Source organism: Centruroides sculpturatus, unplaced genomic scaffold (assembly GCF_000671375.1).
Source record: "Centruroides sculpturatus isolate CEXI.00-Female unplaced genomic scaffold, Cexi_2.0 scaffold263, whole genome shotgun sequence".
NCBI lineage: Eukaryota > Metazoa > Arthropoda > Arachnida > Scorpiones > Buthidae > Centruroides > Centruroides sculpturatus.
The window spans coordinates 638865-665997 of NW_019384587.1; the positions used below are offsets into that span (position 1 = coordinate 638865).

Genomic DNA, 27133 nt, shown 5'->3' on the forward strand with positions numbered 1-27133 from the left:
TCGATTCCAACGACAAGAACACCTTCTTGGAGGATCACTCGACATACCACTTTCGAAGCACGAATGCTTACAAAGCTCGATATTCTCTCAAAAAAATATTCTTTCTTATTTATGAATATTTAATTAATATTCAAAATAATTCATTTGACGCCGTTGAATCCATTCGAAATTCATTGTAAAGACGATTACGTCTATCCATTCCCGGATGGATACACCCGATGGATTAAATTTTTGAACACTTGGTAGTGGGTTCGCGCCTCATCAACGAGCTGACCACGCCTTTTCCGGGTTTTCTTCGCGTGCCTACCCCTAAACAGGGCTCCCGGGAACCACTATTTAGGTTTAGGCACGTGAAATCCTCCGGAGACGGAGGCAAATCCTTGGCAGATCGCCCACGTGTTGCGCTGCCTTATAAGCATCAGTCCAATCCAATCCTTGGATGGATCTAGCCAATATTCGTAAGAAATATTCACTAATATTCCTGTTTTTTTCTAGTAACGAAGTCTTTACAGTCGTCCCTAACGAATTATTTAAATATAGAGATTGAAATTTCTGCTATATTTCGTAAGTTGGGCGCCATTTTGAAACTGTAACGACAAAAATTCGATAAGACTGACGTTTTCATCAGTCGAATTCGGTTAGTAACTCGGAAATAAAACCGAACCTGCACAGTTTTTTTTAATGAAAAACAATGTTTTAAAGAAGGAATTGAGAGTAATTTGCATATTTGTGCGTCTGACAATGAAAAACGTCAGTTTGTGATACGGGAATGAAGAGATTCTGATAGAATCTGTCGCAAACGGCTTACGTGATGTTCTATAAATAATTGATTCGTATCGAAATTTAAATTTCCGATGCACTCGAAATTATTTATGAAACGTCCAGCGAGGAAAACACAATAACGGAAAGAATAATGTTGTTTTTCGTTGTGTTCTATTGAATTAGACGTCTTATTAATACATTTTTTCGTATTTAGAAAATAGAACTCGCTCGAATATTACAATTAAACACTGAATACCAAGTGTTATACGCAACTCTATCGCTGTATGCGGTATAATTTTCAACTGTTCAATTTATATTGTACACACGACACTATTGTTGATACTAAAGATACATGTGTTTTGTCACAGTGGTGTGCGAGTACGTCAGTATGACGTCATTTTTATATTGTTTATGTAACGAGGAAGGTAAAATGACGTCATAATTTGCACATTTTGCATATAGTCTAGTTCTTGTTAGGGGAATTGCTAAATGACCTCACAACAATAATAATAATAATATAATAAACTAAACGAGTGCACAATAAGGAAGTTATTTACTACAACAAACGAAATCTACTCCAATAAATTAGAATATAATGCGCATCCAACTTAGAAATCATTGTGTTATCTCTTAAATAAAACGAATTTACTGTAGAAATCTTTTTAAGACTCTAAACCGAATGAGTTCGAGCAGATCAGACAAACGATCGGATGCCGAGATCCGATTAAACTTCCTAAAAATGGTGTTTAGAATTATCCAAACGAATATTTTCGTAGAAATCTAGCGACATATTACGGAAAAATCAATGTCAAAATATAGTAACACATTGTACAAACAACACTGTACTTTTAGATTAAGTATGCACTCATGCAATATTTCGTGATGAATAAATTGTTCGTTACAGTAGCAAAATAATGTTCGGGAGTGTCCTTTTCTGTAGAAACGTGGAGGAGGAAGAGCAGGGCAACCAGTGTATATAGGGCTCCGGTTGGCCCAAAAGTCAATTAACCGTCGTGAAAAATCAATTTCTTCCTCTATTTTAGATCCTCCTTCGACACCAAATTACAAATTACTTTCTTAGGCTTCTTGCAAAAAAGCGCGGTTACCCGACTTTTGAGCCACTCTGGATGATCATTATAATGAAACAGGTCGCGAAAACACGAAACTTCTAGGTCATACGGTAAGGTTTCAATGATTATTTTATGCAGTAAACAGCCTACAAAACAGTTCGAAGGGGGTCTTCAGAGTATGAATAATTTATTATACGTCACTTTTTTTATGGGTGCACGTTTCTCGTTTACTTTAAAAGAAACTGATGATAATTCTGTAATTAATCATCCTTAAATCACGTGACAATCCGCATCTACTCGAGTGTGTCTAGACTTTTGTATTGTCCAGCCAAACAAAGTCCTCTTCCTTCCCCTCTACGGTTACAATATAAATAAAATTCCTTAAATTGATCCCTTTCGACTGTTTACACTTTAGATCAGCTTCCATCATTGTTTATGGTGATGTTCAGGAGTCGATTTTACGTCATCGCTTCGGCGTATTGTTTACGTGCACGTTCTGTTTATACATTTCTACACTATTGAACATGTGTCAAGTATATAAATTGTCTGGAAAATTTCCAATATGAGCACTACAGAAGTCAAGTCTCTATACACAGCAAAAACCCTGTGTATAGAGGACACGGGCCTACTCGCGGCAAACGTGTGTATAGTGTGATACGTATGCACGTGTATCACGAGTGCATCATTCCGCGTGTGTTTTGTATAATCATCTTTGTATCTCAATCAGTAAATATAGATTGTCAGAAATTACAGTTTCTTGCCATTTCTGTGTGATTAGATATAACCCATCGCATAATTTTCATAGGATTCTTTATTTAAGGGTCCTTTCTTTGGCAGAAATTCGAACAATTTAGGAAAAAATTTAATATAATTAATGTTTATTCCAGCGAGACAATTTCGGGGGAGAAAATAATGCAGCGAACAAGTTATTAAACACAAAAGTTTAAGAGAGTAAACCTTAAAAATGTTATTGCTAACACCACAACACACGATCCTAAATCAATTTTAGACGCTAGAAATCTATTTTTAAGTGTTCGAGGGCGTTAAGAGCCAAGTAAGTGAGGATTAAAATATAAATTTTAGCTCAAAAATCGAAGAAAATTAACGTTTAGCTCTTTAAAAAGTCCAAAATTTAATGAAATCATACAGAAAAATAAAAAGTTTTACGGTAATTAAAATTAAGATTTTTTCGAGATTGCCGGTATGGTGGATGGAAGTAGATGAAGACGACGATGCGGGGTGGCTCCGCCATACTATTGTTTTCGGGTTTTGGAATGGGGTCCCCTAAACATCATTAAAGTGCATTGCCATCGGACTTAAGCATCTTCTCAAAGTTTGTCTTCTTTATTAGAAAATTTAAATTAGCCATAGAGAGGAAAAGAGAGAGAAAGAGAGGGAATTCTAAATTTTTTATTTTGGCTCTAATTTATGACTTTTGACTTGTGGATGCGAAAGAACAGCAGGAAGAGTGGCACACTCGCCAGTTTGAAGCTTTAATTTGTCTATGAATAACAATCACAACACGAGGGAAACATGGGAGCTTCGATCTCCTTTATCAGAAGATGGTTAAGAAGCCTTATCTGAATAAACGAAGCGATAAACCGAAGTATACGAAAACTTCTACCAGTACAACGAGGATGAACTGATGGTAGTCCAGCCTCCACATTAACTTAATCTCCGTAGGATATTAAGTTAAGGTGAAGGCTCACTTTACATAGCTACATTCTCGCCCTTCGATCAAGCAGATAAAACTGATTCAGAGATTTATAATATAAAAGTTCATGAAATTATTCATTTTTATTCTGAATTCACACGAAATCTCTTCCTCTCTAAACCTCTCCGGACACAGCCGAAAGGATTTTGAATCGCCCGAAAATCGATAGAACTAGTGAAATTATAAAGAAGACGAAGCATCACTGGATCATCTGGATCTCCAAGAAACCAACATCTTGGCTTCAAACGGCAAAAAAATCGATATAAAGTGGATTAGGGAATAACTCCGGGCTCTGACAGACAACATTAAAGACTAAATTTGATGAATTTATTATAAATTCCCTATTTTTCAGTGTTTAACGAAGAGACAAGGAAATTATCGGGATGATACTTGAGCAATTTGGGTAATGGGATGCGGCGACGCAACACACGGGCAACCTGCCAAGGGCAGATGCCTCCTAGAAGCATTTCCTATGGGAACAGGATCCTATTTAGCTGTCAGACACGCGAAAGAAAATCCAGTGAACTATACGTGCTAACCCGTTGATCAGGCTCGAAACCACTACTTCATTGGATGTTTTCCACTAGGTTCCAATTTAAGTAGCATTCGAGAGTGTCCTCTACCCGGATAGATCAAGTATAACTTAATAACTATACACTACTCAAAAGTGTCTAATAAAACAGGATTTCAATAAAAATAATCCTAAATGTGTCCATTGAGAAGAGCCGAAACACGTCAAATAATTATGGCCCTTATCGATAGAAATTGTATAATTTCGTATATTTTTTATATAATATTTAACGTCATCTTCCTCTCTTTACGCTTTGCGGTACTATTTAATATACTATAAACTATCCTAGAGAATTTTATACGCAGGGTGGCCAAAAACTCAGTTAACCGCAGTCGAGACTAAACGGATACGCCATCGTATTGTTTTCTCCTGTTTCCACTGACGATTCGCGATTTTTAAGTATACTTAAAGCGTGGTAAACTGACTTTTGGACTACTCGTATAATGTATAAATGGGTACAGTTTCGTTATCAGCTCTTTTAAGAGAAAACAAGTTAACAATAGAGTAAGACAACGTAAATATTCGCAGTAGAGACGAGAATTCTTAAAATTAGATTAAACCGAAGAGGTGGTGGTTCGATAGGTTACTTCCAAGGAGTGTTTTTTTTTTCTTAAATTGTAAATGGAATTTGTTAAACTGGAAGAGTTCCAAACTAAATCGTTTACAGATGAATTGACAGAGGGAATTTTAAAAATTCGGAAGGTCTTTTTTTATAATCTCGAGATCATCTGGACACGTTCAAGCTGCGTTAGTCTCATTCATTATGTCTCTCGAGTAAGAACGAGAGGAGAGTGGGGAGTATTGAAGTGCGGGCAACAGATGCAGGAGGCGCGTCTCCTGCCAAAACTCATTGAGGACGAGTACGTGAGAAAACAATCAACTCTTCTTCGCTCGTTTCCTCCTCCTGATCGGAGTCGTGTTCTTAACACAAACTGAAAACGTCACCAGAATGTTTTCTTGATATCGTCTATTTCACTCCAGTATTTAAAAAAATATTATTGGTGTGTGTATCCATTAGGAGAACACATTTACACGGTTAAGCATTTAGAAATACGGCGCCACTAGGCCCACAATATGTAAGGGCCCCAAACTCTTACGCCTTTCGTGGGCCTAGTGAGAAATCCACCACTGCCTCTCGCGCTGCAGAGATTCCTTCGCCTCCCTCAGAACCTGTTCTGAGGGAGGCGAAGGAATCTCCACGGTTGTATAAACCATAATATTAAAGAATAAATGGTGCGTAGTGCATAAACCACACTCCATTATTAAATTTTTTGTATAAGTTGTCACTTAAAAATATATATTAAAACCACTTTAATATATAAAAACTTATAAAAATATATTAAAACCACTTTTATATAACTATTAGAATAAATGAGATATCTGATAGGTTATAATATAGAACATTTCTTTAAAAATTTCTCATTTAACAGCTTCGTGTTCAAAGAAAAGAATCAATACGTTCGTATTAAAATCTTCAACAAGATAAATAATACATTATCTTGGTTATAAATTATATAACGACAACTTTTTTTTCTTCCTTTAACGTTTCTACGCTTGCAAGAGTCCAAAAAACATCGTTAATGTTTAAATACGTTTAAATAGGAAATGACGATGCAGTTAAATTGTAATCTTACTCACAAAGAGCACCAGCAATCTAACCTGCATTATCAATTTAGTTGACATGAGTATAGCAAAAAAAAATCAATTTTGATATTTTAACTCATTTATCCAATCGATTCTACTTGAAAACCTTTCTTTCTATCTGTTGAGTCGTGGATTCGAATCTTATTTTAGAAACGAATATTAGAAGAAAGAAAACCGTCAGCATAAAAAACACCAATAGAGAGAGATGATATCAGTAGAGAAAACATTAGTATAGAAGAACGTCAGCACAGAACACCGGTTTAGAGGATGTCAGCATAGAAGAACATCAGCATAGAACATCGGTATGGAAAAATATCAGTGGAGAGAATATCGGTAGAATGGGAACGATCTCTCTGTTAAAAATTTGGTTTTGTATTTTAAAATATAAAGATATATATTTAATCAAGCTCGCTATTTAACTTTTATATAAAATTTTTTAATAGTTAATGCGTAAAAATCAGAGAATCAAAAGGAATAGAGACAGCATCTACCTATCTACAGCCATTCAAAAAGGGGAAAAAAACTTGGCTTAGAATTAAGTGTTAAATGAGAAAACTTTTCAGTGTTTTTTGATAAAAGTAGTTTTGTGCTTTTTCTGGAGCCAATCCGAAGTACTTTTAAACAACTTGGGTAGAGACGCGGGTGCAGACAATGACGAAAGTAAAGAGGAGGGGATCGACTACAGAATAGAAGCAATTTGTTAGATAAAACTAGAAAAATTTCTCTTACCAACTGAATAAAAATAACAACCAATTAATTTATTTCAGTAAATTTGTTTAAAAATTATACAAAAATACAATTTAATTTGCCAAATATTTCGTTTTAAAGAGTAATTTTTTCAAATAAAAATCGCTAAATAACAACTCCAATTGCACGTTATATAACCTTAAAGCTACTTAAAATGGGCACACGAACATAAAAAAATACAAATAAATAAATTAATTAAAATCTAATTAAAGGGAAAAAAATCACAAAAATATATCCGTAAGAATTTTTCGCAATTTTTAGATGTTCTCTTCCGAAAATTTTAAATTTACAATCAAATACTGTATTTCATGAGTTCTTTTGAAATCTTTAAACGCGAGGTGGCAAAAGTCAGTTAACCAAAGTTTACATTTCTGCTTTATCACTTACGAACTCCACCGATTTTGCAAAGAATTGAACGTGTTGTAAACCGAATCTTTCGCCTATAAAACACGGTAAATTGAATTTCGAGCCACAACCCGCAATTTCGATTCCTTCCTCGGATTTTTCTTTGATAACGAAATTTCCTCTTGTCAAATTTCCTTAGCAACGCAATATGTAACTCGCCGGAGAAAGGAGCTGTGTAACAAGAGCACCTATAGCAACACGGGAACGCGGGTATTAAAAAATAAAATTAATTATCCAAATACGGAAATAAATTACAAAAATGGCCATTCTGGAGATAGAAAGGTTACTCGATAATGTTTAGCGTTCGATTTTTAACTTCACCCAAGCTAATCTATCCCATATAAAATTCCCACAAGTGATCTAAGTGTTTAGTAAGTTGCTTTACGTTAATAATAGCACGTAGAAGGCTACACTAAGCTAATTATGACTTAAAAAAGCGCATGGAGAAAGACGAAACGTGGTCTAATCTATTATATTTAGTCTACTTCGTGCCAGTAAATAGGACAATGGACCATTCCACTACGTAAGAATCCTCCCCTTATCATAGAAGTGTATAAAATGAAAGTGAAAAAATATGTGGAGCCAAAACGGAGAGAACAATACTGGTGTGTAGACAATGCATTGGCGGAATGCGGTGTTCTGACGTCAGCACGTTCAATACGTAGCGTCCTTGGACGACCAACAAAATCCAGCGGCTCGATGAGAGATTTTTCGAGGCTCTCAACGCGCGCGGACGTTGCTTAACCGCAATTTAATGATTTATTAAGTCGAAGTAGGTTGTGAAATGCCCCTAATTAGCGTATCAAACGCTCTAAACTCATGTCTGCTCCCGTGTAAATATATGTTAGCGATCAACTCGCACCATTATTAGCTTGTGCTTCAGGAAACTTTGCTTCTATTGTTAAAATTTAAATGTTAATTGTTTTGGAGTGGTAAACACTTAAAAAATCGAGATTTATCGGGCAAATACTGCGGAGTAAATTAGTATTTCGGATCGTAAACACCAACCGGATATGATCGTTTCGATGACCTTCAATCATGGAGACGTACTGTACCTCTTCGGTTCGTGTCTGGAAGCTAAAGTCGAGCAACGCACGAAGCCACTCAGAAGAATGGCTACTTTATAAAAAAAAAAAAAAATGCTTCCAGATAATTTTTGCACCCCCGGCCGCAGTGGAAACGAAGAGGAACACTTGGATTTTCGCGTCATCGCGTAATCCTTTCGACCATGTTTCCGGTTTTTAAAAGTCGCTGGAATATAAATGCCACCATTCTCGACGCGTTGCTATTTTGGTGAGGAAATTCCTCACACGTTACTCGAGGGCGAGCTGGCAGTGACGTCGGATATCAAGCTGTCGATTGACATTCTCCCGCGTTTTTTTAAGTGTGTGGATATAAAGAGGAAACTTCAACGAGTTTTGTTAACTGGGTCAAGTTAGTTGCCATCGGGAAGGCGCATTGTGAATCCTAAACATTAGTTTGCCTATTTTTGCATAGGGAACGTTAAAATAGGACCCACCAAACTTTATTTTCGCTCGCAGATTATTCGTGAGAAGGAATTAAATTGCAAGATTCTTCTTGCCAGTTTCTGTTCTTCGAACAAAACACGATGTAAACTGGTGTTTATATTTGTAAAAGGATCAAACTTTAACTAGTTTGTTGCCAGAGTGAATCTTGGCTTGTCAATGCTTCCTTTTGGATTGAATCCAGATGGGTGGCGGTTCGCTTCTATTTTTCCTCCGACCAGATGCTCTTTTAAGAAATGCGACACCGCAATCGCAATGCACTTCGTTGCTGTTTAATTAGTTAATTAACATTTAATCGGTCGTAAAAATATCATTAAAAGAGCAAACACCGTATCAATCCTCATGCAAACAGTAATTAAAACAGCTCGAATGACGTAATTTTAATGTATTAAAGATTATTTTCCTATTTTCTAACAAAGAAGAGATCGAATCTGCTAGAAGCCAATCAGTAACCGAAGCTGATGTTCGTCAAATCGCGAACCTGAAACAGATGTCGTAAATTTAGAAGTCCAAAATTTGAATTTTTGGTACTTTCGATTGGTTCTGATGGATTATTTTTACAAACTAGAGCTCCCGGAAGCTATTAAAAGTCAAAATTTGTAGCAAATACAGAGCATAAATAACGTTTCTTGATCCCGGAGATCTACTAAAATCCCCCAACTTTTGTGATTATTGAGCCACTAGTCTAAATGCGACCGGATAATCAGGTTTGGGCATTGGAATAGTGAAAAAATACGAGAAAATGAGCAATTTTAAGCCAGAATTAATTACGGTAAACAGAAAGTATATTACAAGCAGAATTTCAAAATTTTCACCACATTTAATTAAGTTTCTCTTCGTCTTAATGGAGTTAAAAACGCCTGAGGAGGAAAATCGACATGAAAAAGCGATCAGAATTCTTGGAGAAGGTTCCGAACCACTCGGAATATCGATTTATTCCGCCTGGACATTTTACGTCTATCTTGTTTGCAAACTATGACAGGAGAAAAAGATCAATAAGGAGAAGGAATGACTTTAACATCTTCGAACGAGTCCAAGGATAGATAACATGTTCCAATTAAAGGCCACCATCCTTTGTAGATTTGGCACTCTTCTTAAATTAAATTCTAATCGAGTGACTAACGAGACTAAAGATAACATCCGTGTCAACGCACGATAAATCGAGCATATTTCCGATAGAAAACTGAAATCCTTTCGTAAAAACCCGGTCCTAAAAATAGAAGATCCAATCTATGGATCTTAGGTAAACAATAATAATACGAAGGCTCTCGGGGATGCTGGCAAAGCGTTATTTAAAACACTAGGAACCCAGATTTACATTAAACTTGAAGGAATTTGCGATGCTCCTGTGAAATTGTGAGCGATAATAATTGCTTAGCCTGGAATATCTGGCAGGAAACGAGAGAAACGCGAGCCATAGCAGCAGTCGGGTCAACGACCCTGAAGTAGGGAGTTGCCATATGACGATGGTACTCAGTCAATGCTGAATACAAAGGCGGAGTGCACGCGCGGATTCGAGCGGTTTTAAGATGGAAAACCGATCCCTCTAGTCCTTACAAGCCTTCTTTAGACTGGCAATTTTCGAAATCCACTCGAACGTACTGTACTGTACATCAGAGAAAACTGAACACTCGCCAGATCAGTGTTGCTGGATGTAAACGCTTAATTGTAACTAACTTCTGTAGGGATTTTTCGGCGATATTCGTATAAATTCACAGGAAGTTAGCGACAGATGCCGATACATGACGTTTTCTTGCTCGTTCAACGCGCCAAAGAAGCTTTTAAAGTGATGCTCGTTCTTTGCGGTATCAGAAGGGATTTGCCTGTCTGTCGACGGTAATTGAAAGACAAATTAAATCCATCGAAAATTGCAAAATAAATGCAATTTCTTCGACTCTAAGGTATTTTTCGAAGTGATTTATCTTCTGAGTAATTACTTTTCATATGGTTAAGCCGAATAATGCCAGATGGGATTTTGAAATTGCGTATGACCTTTCAGGGAACGAGTTTTATGTTTTAACTAATTTGTTTTGCATAAAAATGTACGATTTTCAGGTATTTTGATATTTTTAATTATTACATAATAAAGAAAATACATCCCTAAATTATCACCCTCAACACTAATTGAATCTTAACACAAAATAATCTTTGCAATTAGTAAGAATACGCACGAACCACGAGACATCTGTTAAATTATTAAGTTACTGCGATCTTCATCCCCCAGAAAAGATTTAAGGCGAAGAAATTAATTAAGAAGTAACTAGCTGAAGAAAATGTTTATGAACTTCGCATTGGCACAGGAGGTCTTCCATTACATCTATCGCACTAAAACTAGTTTCCTGCTGGATATTTTAAATATAAACAAAGAATTAAAGGAGAGGAGCAACGAAAGAGCTTTACTCGAAAATTTTCTTCTGGCTCCTGATGAATCGTAAGCCAAGGAGAGCGCAGGACAGTTAAAAAGAGATCGATCTATTTTCGCAGCGGCTCATCAATTATAGGAAATCTGCATCTCACAACGTAGCAGAATTCTAATACAACGATCATTCGAGCAAAATTATTATCGATCCTCTCTAAATTTATTTAATTTCAAGGCTTTTCTGTACGATTGTTTTCGTTTATCGTGCAAGAATTCGTTAATTATTAAGTAGGATAAGCAACAATTGCCAAATATGCAGTCGACTTTCGCACAGACAAACATACTCCTCTCTGATAAAGCATCTAAACAGCTAGTCAAATCACAGCTTCATCTTATGCGAGAGGTAATTTCGTTACTTCTACGTTACAATGATATACTGAGGGATGCGTTATAATATACAAACATTAGCAGTACAATATTGTTATTCATATGCGTAACTATTAATTAAGATGTTCTAAATACAACTGTTTATCAGTTTTTAATCTAGTTTAACGTATTTCTATTTTTTTTAGCATTTAACCGAGCGTATTAAAATCATCGTTATCTAGAATATAACCGGAAAAAAACAAGATAATGTACGTCAGCATTAATAATTTAATCAGCAAATTCCTTTTAAATTTACAAAATAATGCATTTATAAATTATAATTAATGACACTTAAAGTTTTTCCTCAGTTTCGTAATTTTAATTTATAAATAAATTATTTAGCCTTATAGCTGCGAGAAATCAAAGGTGCTCGTGTACTAAATATATGATTGATATTATAAACAATTAACAAAGTACAAATCTCGCTGCATAAAGCACACGTCCACCAATTGCCGAATACAGAGCGTGGGTTCGGATCCAGACAGGAGCCAATCGTCATATTTTTTTCTATCTGGATCTTAGTTTGCTTCTTTGGTTGTTTGTAATCCGAGGGAACTGACTTTTTGCATGAAACTGGCCCTGTTAGGTGTTATAACGTGAAGAAAACCAGGAGAAGTCCACGTGGCCAGCCAGTTGGGCTTTGAACATTGATAAATCTTCGTGTTTGTGTCCCGTGTTCATCCAAAGAAACAAATCTTTGAATGAACTTATGATTAAAAGAATTTTCAAGCTACTTCTTTCCAGTTTTGCAACAATTTTTCTATTAGAAACTCTGAATCACAAGCTTTACTTTATTCGTATACGAGAGCCACAGCAGAAAATTCTGTTCCTCGGACGAATATTGTTAAATCCGCACAGTCACATTCCAACTCGTTCTCGAGAAAATCGATACTGCAAGAGAGATTCGTGTGCAGACCGCAATACATAAAATCTCTGCATGATTCTCGATGGATTCTTTCTGAATCGTATATTATATTAAATCATTCTTTCCCTAATTTCGTTACTAAATCTAAGAATTTTTGGACTCAGTAATATACATCATCCACCGACCTTTCTTCTGCTTCATAAGATGGATGATTATGAATAATTAAAGCTGTAAAAAGATATTTTAAGTATGATGATTTATCAGATTTCAAACAGGATGAATCAGCAAAGAGATATTGAATATAGAAATCTGTGATCTGTGAGTCACGTGGAATGAATATATTTTGAAATTCCTCGAATTAAAATCTAATTATATTGATGCAAAAAGGATTAAATTTATTCTAAAGATTAGAAAAAATCCTTACTAGGAGAAAAATTGTTGACGACTCCTTCAAAATGTTTAAATTATTTATTATTCAAAATTATAATTATTTAACAATATTCACTATTTTTATATTTAAAGCTGAGTAAACGGAATTTAAATAATGACGTTGCACGTTAGAATTAAGCTGAAACGAGCGAATTGGCATAAAGATAATTTTAAAAATGATTTAAGAATATTAATTTTAATTAAATGATGTAATTTTTCATAAATTACAATTAGAAATTTATAAAATTCTGGCTTTGTTTTAGACAGAATTTAATATTTAAAATTATGTTAAATTTTGTAGATTTTCCTAATATTTAGCTGATATACACCGATACAGATATAAATCTTGACCTTTCTATGCATATTTCCTTCTAAAAAAATCCAAATAAAATATTAAAAAAATCCAAATAAAATATTAAAAGTCATAAATCAAGATGCAATAAAAGAAAAAAATAAAATAAACTTCAACTTCAGGAAGAAACGTTAAGAACAATAAAATATTTGAAAGAAAAAACAATTTTGATGTTGATATTTTCCCACAATTTTTATTTAAATGATGGCTTTGCAATAAGCACACACACACACACAATTGTACAAGTGTCACTAAAATAATACGTGCATCTACGTTACGTATGCTAAACACCTGTCGATGATGCCACGTGTTAAAACATTAAAACTAAAATTCGAGCTACACCCCTATATTACGCCTTTACTCTCACTTCTAACAGAAGTCAAATGGTTCTCACAGTTGAAGGTGAGAAACACACGACCACCTCCGAATATCGAAAAGGACGGGGACACTTTGTTCATATAGAGCCCGGGTGATCCCGTTCTAACACCCTTTCAAATCATTCCTGTATTCTAAAGGATATCACTTATCTTCAAAAGTATAAGTCTACGCACACTCAAACTTCCATTTAGCGCGTACTATCTAAAATTAGCACTAAATCGAGGATGGCGCTAAACTGGACTACTTCAAACAATGAAAATTGTGCGTGGTAACGAGGTATACACACGGATGAGTTTCACAGTTGGAAAGTCGCATAATTTGGCAACGATTTCGCTTGAAAATCGTATTGTAAGATTTCTCTAATAATTCTCTAACTGACGGAGAAGAACTGTACACAAGTTGGCGCTTTACCGGGGGTAGCGCTATATCGAGGATTTGATCGTACGTTTAAATAAATCTAAAACGCGCCTCAATCTCTTAACAGTAATAGAACGATAAAAAAAGTATTTAAAAATCTCAATATATTCGAAATAAACCTGAATAATTTAAACGAAGTCGAGAATCTTCAATTATACAGAAAGCCTCAAAATTATTTTATAAATTATAAACGGATGATTTCACGATATTCTACGTGTAGGGTGGCCCAATATCTGTTAACCGTGCGGTGTTCCAAAATTTACGCCAGCAAATACGAACAGAACGTGACAAAACAACTGTTAACTGACTTTTGGGCCACCCAGCCTTATTGTGATCACAAATATCATAGTTTAAACGCCACGAAGAAGAAAACTGAAAAGAATTAAGAGGCGAAATAGCATCGTAAATCGATATTTTATAGATTAATAAACATTATATTCCTTCATTTCTTTCTAAAACATTTAATTTTTGATATTAAAATTTCATAATTTAGTACGAATTTTTGAAGTCTTTTCTTTTACGAACTGAGTATAAGAGCTTTAATTATTTAAAATATTGCAAAATTGTCATTAATGGCGGCGTATGTTATTGTAGAATTTCATCCAAAAATATTTTACAAGGAATTTTATTCTATTTTTTGTGTATAAAATCAGCGAAATTCCAACGATTTTGATGATTTTTACTGCCGGAAAACGATAGAAATTGTTTATTCATAAGTATACACAATTAAAAGGCATTTTTTTAAAATTTCACGCGCTATATTGATTAAAATACTTCGTTATTTGTTTCAAACAGTCACACCCTGATGCATAAACGAATGGAAAATATAAAATAAACCTCATACTTTTCATGTGGAAGTGTATTTACATAAATATTCTTAAGAAAAACAATCGTTTGATGATATATTAACCTTCTAAGGAGTGTAGAATATTTATTTTCCTTTGAATTTTTAAAATTTGTATTGTAGAATGATTTTAATAATAATACTTTCTTGTTTCATAAAGCTGTTTCAAATATTAGGCGAGTTTCAGAGCAAAAACTTCCATTAAAATGGCTCCATTGTGATGATATCAATTGGCTCGGAGGATGGAAAGAAAATATCGAACTTGGCATTGAATTAACTATAAAAACAATAATAAATTTTTAAAATTTCTTCTGCAATTATTCTTCAGATGTAATAATATAAAAAATTGACACGATAAACGCATTATTATGTAACGATAAGTTAGCATTGTTGCAATTACAACGAAATGATTGTTTAAATCATCGCAGCTTGTGACGTAATAATCTATCAAACCATCAGTTATTGTTGTGTAATAATCGATTGGTTCTATATTACGTATGACGTAATAATTAATTTGTGACGTAATAATTTGAGTTGTAAGTCGTGACGAAATAATTGGCCCACTATACTGTACTGTACTGTACTTGACGTAATTCTTTCTCTTTCACACAAACTCCTGACGTAATAATTAACTTAATTTGTGACGTATAACGAACTTATTATGACCCACTAATTCAGACATCAGGATAAAACATTTCGTTATTACGTCATAAATTTCTTTAGAATACATAATTCTGGTTTATTACGCGAGGTCTCAATTGCCATTGTTGCGAACAATAATTTTGTTTAAAATTCGAATTGGAATTCTTCCAAAACAGCTACAAGCTCTACAATGGAGGGTCGTTTAAAAAGATGATTCGCATCTGAACTTGCACTTCAAATTTAGCACAATTTAAAAAGAAAAAGAGAGAGAAAAAGGAAACAATCGAATCAATTATTGCCAATCAACTCGATTTTTCTATCCGTTAACACGCGGATGCCGCAATAAATCGATTTATTCTTTTACAAATTACAAGTTTACATCGTTTAGAGTTTATAGATTACTAAATAACAATTCAATTTGCATAAAAACATTATCGTTATCGCAGTTATTTATTATAAAATATTCCAGGTCGATTCTATGAGATAAATTACTACTATTATTGTATAAAATTTATTGTGTAGAGATCCTTGATGAAGCATTCTGAATACAAAGCCATAATTCTGAAGGTCTTCCCTAATCAACAAATCAATACACCAGAATTACTACAAACCTAAGCATTTTCTCCAGAAGACAACGTAGAAAAACCCTTTCACCTCATATATACATGACAAGAATCATCGAAGCTTGAATATTTTCAACTTTATCAGAATATCTTCCATAAAATACGTGTTTAATATTTTAAAATATTTATGGATTGACGTTTCGGATCAGTTTTATTTTCGATTGCCATCACAGTTACTAGACATAATAATCAATCTTAGTTATTGTGATGTAATAATCAATTAAATTCATTATTAGTGTGACGTAATTAAAGCTCAATGTTACCGCGACGTAATAATTGAAATCATCGGTATTCTCGACGTAACAATTACTTAAATTCATTGTTGTTCTGACGCAATAATCAATTAAACTCGTCGTCACTGCAAAGTAATAATGAATTAAATACATTGTTATTGAAAGGTTGTTTCACTGAAATATCTCAGAATGATTTAATAATAATAAAAATTCTTTAATTATATAAAAATATTAAGCATTAAATTCCTATATTATATATCAATTAACCCAAATTACTCTTTTATTATTAATAAGAAAGGACAGATATATATCTATAATAGGCAAGTGTTTCATTAAAAATAATTTAGCTCTGTTGATACAGAAGATTAAACAAACTCAGAGATACAAATTACTGTATTGAAAATGGAGAAGCAATAAAGATTAACTTACACAAGATTGTTCTATATTCATTTAATTCAGTGACTTAATTTTCATTTACAACGTCAACAAACACTATCATCGAATGTAATTTCATCGACGCTTCTTTCTACAAGCTAATTTTAGCAATTTTTTTTAATTGTTAATTCGAAAAATTTGTGCTTTAAAACACCGCAAACGACTAAGAAAATATGCGAATTTCTCTACAAACTCATATTTTTTCACTAACTTCATCATCAATACTTACATGTTGTTTATCTATATAGATATACAGCTGATCTGAAAGTTGTGGTAAAGCTAATTTCGCGAAAAAAAATATATATATATATTTAATAATATTTTATTAATTAACTAATATATATTTAATTTATTAATTAATATTAATAATAATTTGTATTTAATTAATAATATAGGCTATATTATATATATATATATAGGCCTATATATATATTCTTTTAAAATTTGCGCATTCAATTAATTTGTAAATTAAATTAATCGAAGAATTTAAAAATGTTTCCATTATATACACACAGTGGCCCTAAAATCAAGTAACCGTGTATTGTTTTTGTGTGTTCCACTTACAATTGCCAATGTGAACGGTAAAATCAACTTAGAATGCGTGTTTTTATTTTACGGAATTGGTGGAAACACGATAAAAATGTGATTAAGAATGAAATTTAAATTTTGTGATGTTAACTTAGTTTTGGGCTACTCCATATATAGTATATATACATAACTTCATAAAAATGCTTCTAAAAACTTCCAGAATTCATCTATAAAACAGAATAAGTTTCAAGCACATGTATACAAGTGTATGCTTTTATCGCATAGCTTCTAAAGCACCCTTTGAGAATGTACTGTACCTACAAAAAAACAAATCAATAAAAAATGCGAGCGTAAAAACATGCCTAAAGAAATCGTAAATATCGAGAAAAATCCAAAAATAGCAAAAATCACCTCTACAAAACGGCAAAAAATAAATGTAAACACCTGCTTATAAGTTAAGTGAAAAAAAGCACTCCCCAAAAAATTGTACCCCTCGAAAACAAAAAGAATGAATCAAGAAGGATCCACGTATAGAACATGCCACTTGATCCAATTAATAATGCAGCATGGGAATTGTAAACAAGATCTCAAATGCAAATTGTCTGGCAGCCCACATAAAGTTGTAAATCCTCCGTAAACAATTGAATATTATTATTTAAACTTTGCATTATTACAGTGAAAAATCTACTCTTTGACTATAAAATCAATCTTTAAAGAAATGGCACGAATGGTAAATTAGTAAGGGCTACTCAATCGTTAATACGTGAAAGATGTATATTTTTGAGGAATATTCTATTCTAACAGTGTAATTTCTATGTAAGGTTTCTTTTAAAACGTGTAATGATCGATAGGGGGAAGATCTTGACGATAACTCTAGCGAACAATGAAGGAGTGCACCTAAGAGACAGTTTATCAGCGGATGTTGGTGGAGTCTGCGCGACCGATGATGCAGCGCTTGTCAAACAGAGCAAAACAGGAAGACAAGCGAAGGGATAGAAAAAATAAAAATAATAATAATACAATTTAAATAATTTATTCGAGAACAATCGCAACTTGTATTAATTCTAAACATGAATACCACTCGCATACACTGGCGTTACTCGAAGAATCATTGATTTTAAATGGAAATTACTGTTAAAAACTGGGTGAAAAGGCATAAATTTTTTGCGTTTAAGCAGAACTTCTGTCCTTAAAAGTCTGTTTTAATGATTTATTTTGTATTAAATTAGCAACGATCGATAAAAACCTTTTCGTCTTGGCGAATATTAATTGTGAATTCCGGTGCCGCGGCGGATCTTAATTGGATTTTCGTAGGGGTTTAGAACTGTGAAACCGGAGGAATTTAGCTTTTTTCACATTAAAAATTTCCTTGAATAAAACTTACGAGTCCTTGAATGTTAAAATGTTAAAAGATACGAAGGATGTAAGGAGATTTGCTGTATCATCTTTGATATTTTCTTTGTAGCAACGTGAACCCGCTTCCTTATCTCTTCTTATACATTGTTCGCCCTTCAATAATATCTAATCCAAAGTTCGACTTTTGTTAGAAAACGAGGGCAAAAGGTGCGTTAAAAAAGTAGATTATATTTTTAATTCACGTTCTAAACGTATAAAATTTGAAGAATTTTAATTATATCGGGGCTAGAGATTGCATTTATACACTTTTTTAATATAAAAACTGTTTTTTTAATATGTTGTTAAAACTGAAATTCCGTTTAAAAATTCGCATGAATTGTAGAAAAAATGGAAATGATAACATATGGCAAGTTAAATGAGATTCTATCATTTCACGTGTGTGCTTTGCATAGGGTAAAACATACGGTGTAAGTTGTGGTTGCCGCAATCTACATCTTACGCAACCCGTTAATTTGTTCGAACGTGTCGAATTTAAAGGCTCGGCATGAAATTTTTGCATAAAAATAATTAATTTGAGTACAGACAAAAAAGAAACTTCGATAAAATATATATTAGTTCAATGGGTGCCACAATCATCAGAAACAAAACTAGGCTAAATATGTCATGTAAATAAAAATAGCAAGGATTAAGAGAATTTTCAACGGAAATAAATAACGCTTTACACAATTATTAAAAATAAATCCAGGTTAAAATATTTAATAAAGCGGCAGATGGTTTCCATCATGCATCATCGCAGTTGGCACGTTGCATCGGCCAACGATTCCACACACACAGAAACTACACGGCAAACAAATGGATATTTATGACGTCACACGAGGAGAAACTGTTGTGAACTTGGTTACATATACAGCAATAATCGATACTTTAAAAGATCAATTACGCCTTACGAACTCAAATATCCGATTTATGGCCTTTGATAAATGCTTAGTGTTTAAATGTAGTTTTGATTTTTGCACCCTTCTTCGGCAATGGGGTCGGTGCAAAGGGGGATCCGTAACGAGTTTTTGAGTCGGAGAATTACAGAAAACCCCCAAGAAAATCGGGTGTACATTATTAACCCATCGTGAGCCGAACGGTACATTAGTCATGTCGAAGATGATCGATCGATAGAAGTCGTCACAGCTCAGCAATCTTCGGAGTAATAATCGCAGGAGCTGCAAGCGGATTACCACTTACGATTTGTAATGCTACAATTGAGTTTTTAAGTCCGTACGTTTGTCTGTTTGCTTTAAAAATACACCGGAAATTAATTTAAAAGAAATATTCTAGTATTAAACCGGGGTATAGAAATATGAATATTTCGCTTTGGTAAATATATATCTATATACATTCAGTCATCTAGATCGCTTACATACCGGATTGTATTCATGTGGAGGATTTTAGAGCGGATCGTAGAACCTGCTTTATCTGGAACGTACCACTGCAGAGCAAGGGGTGTTGGTACGAGAACCAGGATGTGTGGCAGTTGACGTCCACTTTGCTCGACACAGGAAGAGAGCTTAAATCACTCTGCTATATGAATATACTCGATAGAATAATATATAATATCGTCCGTACGCGTTACGCAACGCTCCGAATTAGCGCGTATCTTCTATACAAAGCGACGCGCCGGTGCATTAGTTAATTACAATAATCGTTGTTCTAATTAAAGGCACGTGGAGTTTAAAAAAAGCTGATAGCAATGAAGAAAATAAATGAAAATTAAAAAATAAAATTAATGACAATGATTCGGGAATTAGGAGTCAAAATGCCACACGCACAACACGAAAATCGTAAAGGTCATCTTAAAGGCATCGGTACCACTCCAGTTTGGAATGACACCAACAACATTGGATAACGTTAACGTTGTTTGTGTGTGAATGTGTATGTCGATGCCGCACTGCAGTTTACGGTTAAGCGATAGGTACAGTACTCTACTACTCTGCACACGACCTTATTCTCTCCCTCTTAAACACATATACACAGACATATATCGAAGGGCATCGAGCCAACCGAAGATACAGGTATAGGAAGAGCGAGTAAAGAGCGCCCCAAATTCCAAGGACGTCATTAATTACCACTCAGGATATTCGTCATGTGTTCGCTTATATAAGTAGTGTAATTGATCGCGAACTGGTAACACGATGCACCTCGTTATGCTATTATAATGATGAAAGATTTCAAAATAACAAATTCGTACGATTTATTATCGGTGCCTTCTGTAGTTTACGTCGAGTTTTGTGTAGTCACGCGTGAGGGGGGTTTAGCAGCAATGGTTTAATCAATCGTAAATGTTCGATTTTTGTTTAAAAAATCGTTGGCAAAGCGCTGATTGCAGGAAGACGAAGCACGATAATGGACCACGTACGCTAAGTAGAGGATGGGTTATGCAGATGATGGTACCAATAGGGGGGGAGTAATTAGCTCAAACTAACTCTGGATCATCTTGTTAAATATCTCGGGCGTAAAGAGATAAGTATAAGCGTGAAGTTTCGTTGCCGTCGACGTTGCTCTCCAGCATTTAAAGAGAGATCTCCAGAAGCGCATGGGATTTGCCACTTTCCCAATAAGGATGTGGTACTTCGTTACTTTAAACTGAACCATGGCCAGAAGGAATCGATAGGAATGGTGGCAGGGACCACGCATCAAGCGGGATAGGCGTGTAGAGCGTCAAACCAATCCCACCTTCGAGTTCCGCAGATCCATTCTGGTTGGTCTGCAGACTCGCAGCAGAGTTGGGAAGACAAGATGGCGGACGGGCGCTCATCCGTGCCAGCAATCGTCCAACTTCTGTCCCTCGGTTACGATTGTTTTCGACTTTGTTACCAAGAGTTAAACGGAAACGTTTGTTAAATGTCGGATTCTTACCTCTTTCCGTCGGACGGCCGTCGAAAGAATAAAGGTAAGGATGATCTTTAAGGTTGGCTTTTGTTCTAGATCTCGACCACGGCCACCATATTGGATTTCCGTGGATCGTCATCGGGACTGTTAATCCAGGAAGAGATTTTCAAATTTTATTAAAATCGCGTCTCGTACCCATCCATTTCGCACGTTTTAATAAACGTTATGAAATTTTCATGCATTTTCTGGAATTTTGACGTCGTTAACCTTCAAGAATCTTGTTTCGGGAATGGTAGGACCATGCAGTTGCGGAATGTTGTAGGAAGTTGTCCGCCATTTTTATGTTATTAAGGTTCACAAATTATTGTTTTTCCTTTTTGATTTCGATTATAGAAATGAATTTATTTAAAACTTAATAAAATTTATTTGAAATTTATTTATTGTTTTCTGCTCGTTTTTCCGCAATATCTCGAATAAGAAATTTTGGCGCCATTATCTTTTCATCTGCGCAAAATTTATCTTCAAACATGAAAATTTCTTTGGAATTGTTGCTTTGTTTTACAAATAATTACGATTTTAATAATGATAATTAATTTATTATTGGAGGATCTGTTGAAGAAGTTTTTAAATTAATTTTTCAACGGGAATTATCTGAAAATATATAATGGAATTTTGATTTTGAGCATAAAATATTCCATATGAAATTGAAATACAATAAATTAAAATCATTTTTTAAAATACGATTCGGGCTTTATTGTGTTAACTGTAATAAATATTTAATTAATTGTATTGTAATGACATTACAATATTACCAAATTATGTAATATTAATAAAGAGCCTTTTGTGCTTTTGGACATTACAGACAGAAAAATATTGTTCAACATAAATTGCTGTATATAATTGGGCATGCTTTAACAGCATGAATAAAACAGTGGAATTTTTACATTTTTGTATATTAATATTAGAATAATAATTAAATTTACCATGACAATTTATTATTTACTGTTAAAAGAACCCTTGAGCATTATTTTCATAATGCCCAAGCACATATTGTGGATATAGAACCATAAGCAGCTAACTCTAAATTTTAGTTTTTCTACAATAGAATATTCCTATTGTATTCAACATATTTGAAACTGTAAGCAGATATGTAAATTTCCAAATGATTACATAAAATATTTTTGGGTAGTCTAATTTTCAAATCTCATTTTCTGAAACTTAGTTTTGTAGTTGGCTGATTACAGTCTGAAACTTAGTTTTGTAGTTGGCTGATTACAGACTAATACCCATACTATACACCTCTCTGACCTTCCCTCCCTGTTTGTGGTGATGGATGGATGAACTTGTTATATTTTTTTACTTAAACTTATTGATTGATATAATTAAAAATATAATTTTCAATTGTTTAAGCATATGAAAAATTCAATTATTAAATATTCAAGTTAGTTTATTGATTAAAAACACATCTGCATAATGCATTGTTTGTTATATTCCCATTTAAACTATAAAACAATTTTGTAAACAATTGAAATTCAATAAATTAAATTCTTCACTGTAGTTAAATATTAATTTATTCTCTTGTCAATTTTTATTATGTTCATGGAATTATAATATAAAATTTATTTTCTATGTTTTGGAGAAATTGTTTTATCAACTATCCATACAAAACAGACTATTTCTTATAAATACTGCTTTAATAATTTCATTGAATAACATTTTTGCTAAATAATATTTATACAATTAATATTATTTGGTTAATATATATCTTGAATTGATCAAAAGACATAGTGAGATCTCTTATACAGGAATTTTTATAAATTGATTTTCTAGTGTAAAAAGTTTAATTCTGTAATGCATTAAAGAAAAGAGTTTAGAATTCAGTTATAAAATTGGAAGTATTTTCTTTGATGATTGAAATTGTTTATATTTTGAACCTCAAGTGATTAATACATAGCAATATTGCTACATACTATTGGCATTATGTCTGAACTGAGATTCACACACTTCTCTGTTGCTTGGAGATTAAAAGTGTCTAATCTCTTTTTGGATACTAAAACCATTATAACAAGAGGATGGAGTAGAGAAGTTGCTACTCCACCCTCCTGTCATAGATTAAACAATTTCACTCATTCCCTCCTCCCACTACAATAATGACCACATTTCATAAGAGTCCTTTAATCTCCTTTAATTGATTCCTTATTTATCTCCAAACATTCTGAAAGTCTTTTAACCCTACAACCTCAAAAAACCCTTAATGTAATCAGTTTTTGCCATCCATTTTCATACTGTCACCAAGGTCTCTTCTTCCTTCCCTTTTAAAATCTTCAAACCTTAAAATGGAGAAGTGTACAAGAACATATAATTGTATATATATCAAAATTTGATTTTATGCAAAAATAAATATGGAACTAAATTTTAGAGTATGAATTTTGTTAAAGATCTTACATTAAAATAATTTTATGTTTAAGGTCATGATAATATTGTTTGGTATATAGCTCATTCATTACGCTCGAGAATCAATGAATATGTTTAAACTTTAAATAATTGAATCTGGTTATTTTTTTAGATAAATTTTCAATACTTATATAGCAAAGTATGGCAGTTCTTATGAATTTTATTATCTACCATTAGTTGTTAAGTAATTTGTGCTGTTAATTAATGAAGCTTTTCATGTATAATGTAAAGATTTTAGAGTTGCACAGATGACAAATATATTTCATTTTTTGTGCGCACTCTTAAAAGTACTGTACTTAAAGCTAAGTATTATATTCATTGAGAATATATTTCTATATTTCTAAGATATTTTTAGATTTTAAAAAAAATATTTTAGAAATAAATCACTTTTTATATTTTCCTTTTATATGAGCTATAAGTATAAAGCAAATACTTTTATTGTACAACTAATTAGCTAATGATACAGCTATTTGTTCATGATCAAGAGGAATGAATAAACTTCATACGTCTTGATCATGAATAAATAAAATTAAAAATTTTATTTATTCATGTTTAGAAATTGGTTTTCTAAACAGTAATTAAATTGGTTTTCTAAACAGTAATGTTTAGAAAACCAATTTAAAAGTTTTTGCATAATAATGCTTTCTCTATAATGTAATATTGCATGTGGGACAAGAGAGCTTTAGTTTATAAAGAATTTACAAATTTTTAATACTTACAAAAAACAATAATTAAAATTTTAATGAGATCAATTAAAGAATAACTTTTACTTAATTAAGTTATTAAGTTTATAAAAATTTCATGAATAATAATGTTCTTACACTTACAGTAAAACTTCTCAAACATCTGTGGCTCAAATATTTAATTTGAAGAAATTGAAGCACTTGGTAGGTAGGTATCAATAGAATAGTTTAGAGATTTAATATCTCGTCTTAAATTTTCCCAAAGTCAAAGGTTTTCATTGTCCCCTAACACTGATTTATGTTACTTTCAACTTTCCTGACTTGAATTTCATTCTTTGTTTTATTCAAAATGATCTTAATTATCTGATTTCCATAAAATATTCAAACAGTTTTATCTACTGTCCAACAGCCATTTGCAAACAACATTCCAGTTCAAAGTGAGATGACCTCTCACTTTAGCTCAACAATATATATAGCACCTGCAAAGCTGTTGAATTCCATTAGTTACATTGAACATTTTGCTGAAAGGTGTTATATGGGCTGTTTAATATGAAACAAACACTATCATAGTTTCTTTATATAATGCAAAACAAGTAAAAATACAAATCTATCCGGAATTGGCATTTTTTACTATTGTTCTCCAACTTGAATCATCTGTAACTCAAAAAGTTATTTCGTACTCTATAGAGCTTCGAGATAGAGAAGTTTTACTGTATTAATTTTATGTATTAGTAACCTATCTTGCTTATTTTATCAGATATATATATATGTGATAAAATTCCATTTTATATGGATCTGATCCATATCTATAAGCAAAATCTGATATTTAAATTTTAAATATTATTAAGTTAAATATTAAGTTAAAATTTACATAGTTAAATTTTATTATTTTGTATGTAATCTTGTTTCTCTTAATTTGGTATGCGATATTCTATGTTCTGTAACCTCGTTCTTTTAGAACGAGAACTGACAGCACTGCAAAGTATAAAGTTTAGTTTTTAGTGTGGATCTCAAAGTGAAAAGATGTCTGTGTGTCAGTCCTTTTGTTCCATACCTACACATTTTATATTTTGTAAAATGTGTGGGTATCACTTTTATATATCTTTAAATCATTACTTTAGTTTAAAAAATTATTTATTAATTATAAAAAAACTTTCATAAAAAGTTTTATCCTATTTAAAATGCTCTTTATCACTATTAATAAACAGATCATGTTTCCATTTTTATATAAATAAATGACATATTGGAATATGTTTAGTTGCTACTTTAGTAATTGAGTTTGTTTACGTTACTGTGAGAGTAGATGATTTATAGGTTTGTCTTCAGTCTAATCTCTTGAAAATTAATTTCCAATCTACCTTTAATGATGTTATAATTTATAAAATTCCTTTTAATGTTGTTTTAAAATACAAATACAATAATAAAACATTCCAGTTTTTCCATCATATTTTATGTTTAGCATATCAAATTTTTTTAATTTAAAAATTTACATGAAAATGTGTTTGATTAGATTTATTTTGCATCATTCCAAATTTATTAAACTTTATTTTGATAAAAGTAGTTGTGATAATGCTACTTTAAAGTACTACTAAAACAACATGATGTCTATCTTCAGCTCCTGAAACTAAAGGTATTAAAAATAATTGCCAACTTACTTATACAAATCCCTTGCTTTTTGCAAGGGATTTCAACAAGTAGTTTTAGTAAGTAATATGTAAATTAGTAATAACTTAAACTATAAAAAAAATTAGAATCCAACAGGAATTTTTGCAAAATTCTTCAAAAGTTCTTGCTGAACTGTAGGTCTTTGTGGTTTAAGTTGTTTTAAGTAAGGACTTGTTTTTATTTTTAGTAAAGTAAATATGAGGTGGATGACAGTATGTAAATAAGCTATGCTTTTTAATAGATTACAGAATTTTGTTATAACTTTATTAACTTCATTTCTGTTAGCAGGCTCGTTCATCAGACAATGCATAAACTACATATTGGCAGAACAGAAATAGAAAATAAGCATTATGTAATTATATTTGTCATAAAAAAATATTTAAATTACTTCATTTCCTTTTCTTTTTACTTCATTATTAAATTCAAGAACACAAATCCTTGTGACAAACAAGGAACAATAAAATCATTATTACAAATGTTTACATACAAATTATTTATTTTTGTTTCTTTCTGACTTAAAAATCCCAGATTTGATCCTGTACACCATGATTCCAGGAATGTCTTGGCCAAACTTGGTTGCATGATAATCTTATCTAAACAGCAGTTACATAATGCAGTATTTTGTGTTAGTTGAAAATACAAACAAATGTAGCATCATAATATAAATAAATTTCATTTTAGTATTAAAGATATAAATAAAGAAATATTATTAGAATGTAATCATTATTCTGAAGTTTTTTGTCTCATTTTCTCAATTATTTCTGTAACTTTTATTTGCTGCATTAAAATATACATAATACAGCTCTCCCTTAATAGTCTGACAGGTATGGGACCAAAGGGGTGTTGGATTAACACAGGACACTTTTGGTCCTGATTACTGAAAATAATTACATATTTTGCATTGTTTTGCTAGCAGTAGCTTACAATATTCCCTACTCCAACTGTTCGAACAGAACTGCTCACAGAAAAGACACGAAATGTGTGTCATCGTGTAAAAATTGGATGGGGAGATTCATGTCGCAACATGCTTCTGTGCAAGCAGACACGTAACGGGGATGGGTACCTTGACAGGAGGTGCGTCGGACTACTAAGCATGTCGGATTAAAAAACGTCGGACTATCAAGG

General features: G+C 32.7%; 2 protein-coding genes across 8 annotated transcripts in view; one reads left to right on the forward strand and one right to left on the reverse strand.

Moving 5' to 3' along the window:
• The window catches only part of LOC111624666 (queuosine salvage protein-like), a 39196-nt gene extending 17453 nt beyond the window's left edge, over positions 1–21743 (reverse strand). For 2 of the 6 annotated variants that reach the window (XM_023367578.1, XM_023367574.1), the window contains exon 1: positions 19742–20095. The gene's annotated coding sequence lies outside the window, so the exon portion shown is untranslated. Of the gene's footprint in view, positions 1–19741; positions 20096–21233 lie in introns of those variants that run through there. The other 4 variants (XM_023367577.1, XM_023367573.1, XM_023367576.1 and 1 more) reach the window with 4 other exon arrangements.
• LOC111624664 (zinc finger protein 729-like) overlaps positions 20232–27133 on the forward strand; it is a 29717-nt gene continuing 22815 nt past the window's right edge. The window contains exons 1-2 of one of the 2 annotated variants that reach the window (XM_023367570.1): positions 20232–21267; positions 24490–24551. The gene's annotated coding sequence lies outside the window, so the exon portion shown is untranslated. The remainder of the gene's footprint in view (positions 21268–24489; positions 24552–27133) is intronic. The other variant, XM_023367569.1, reaches the window with a different exon arrangement.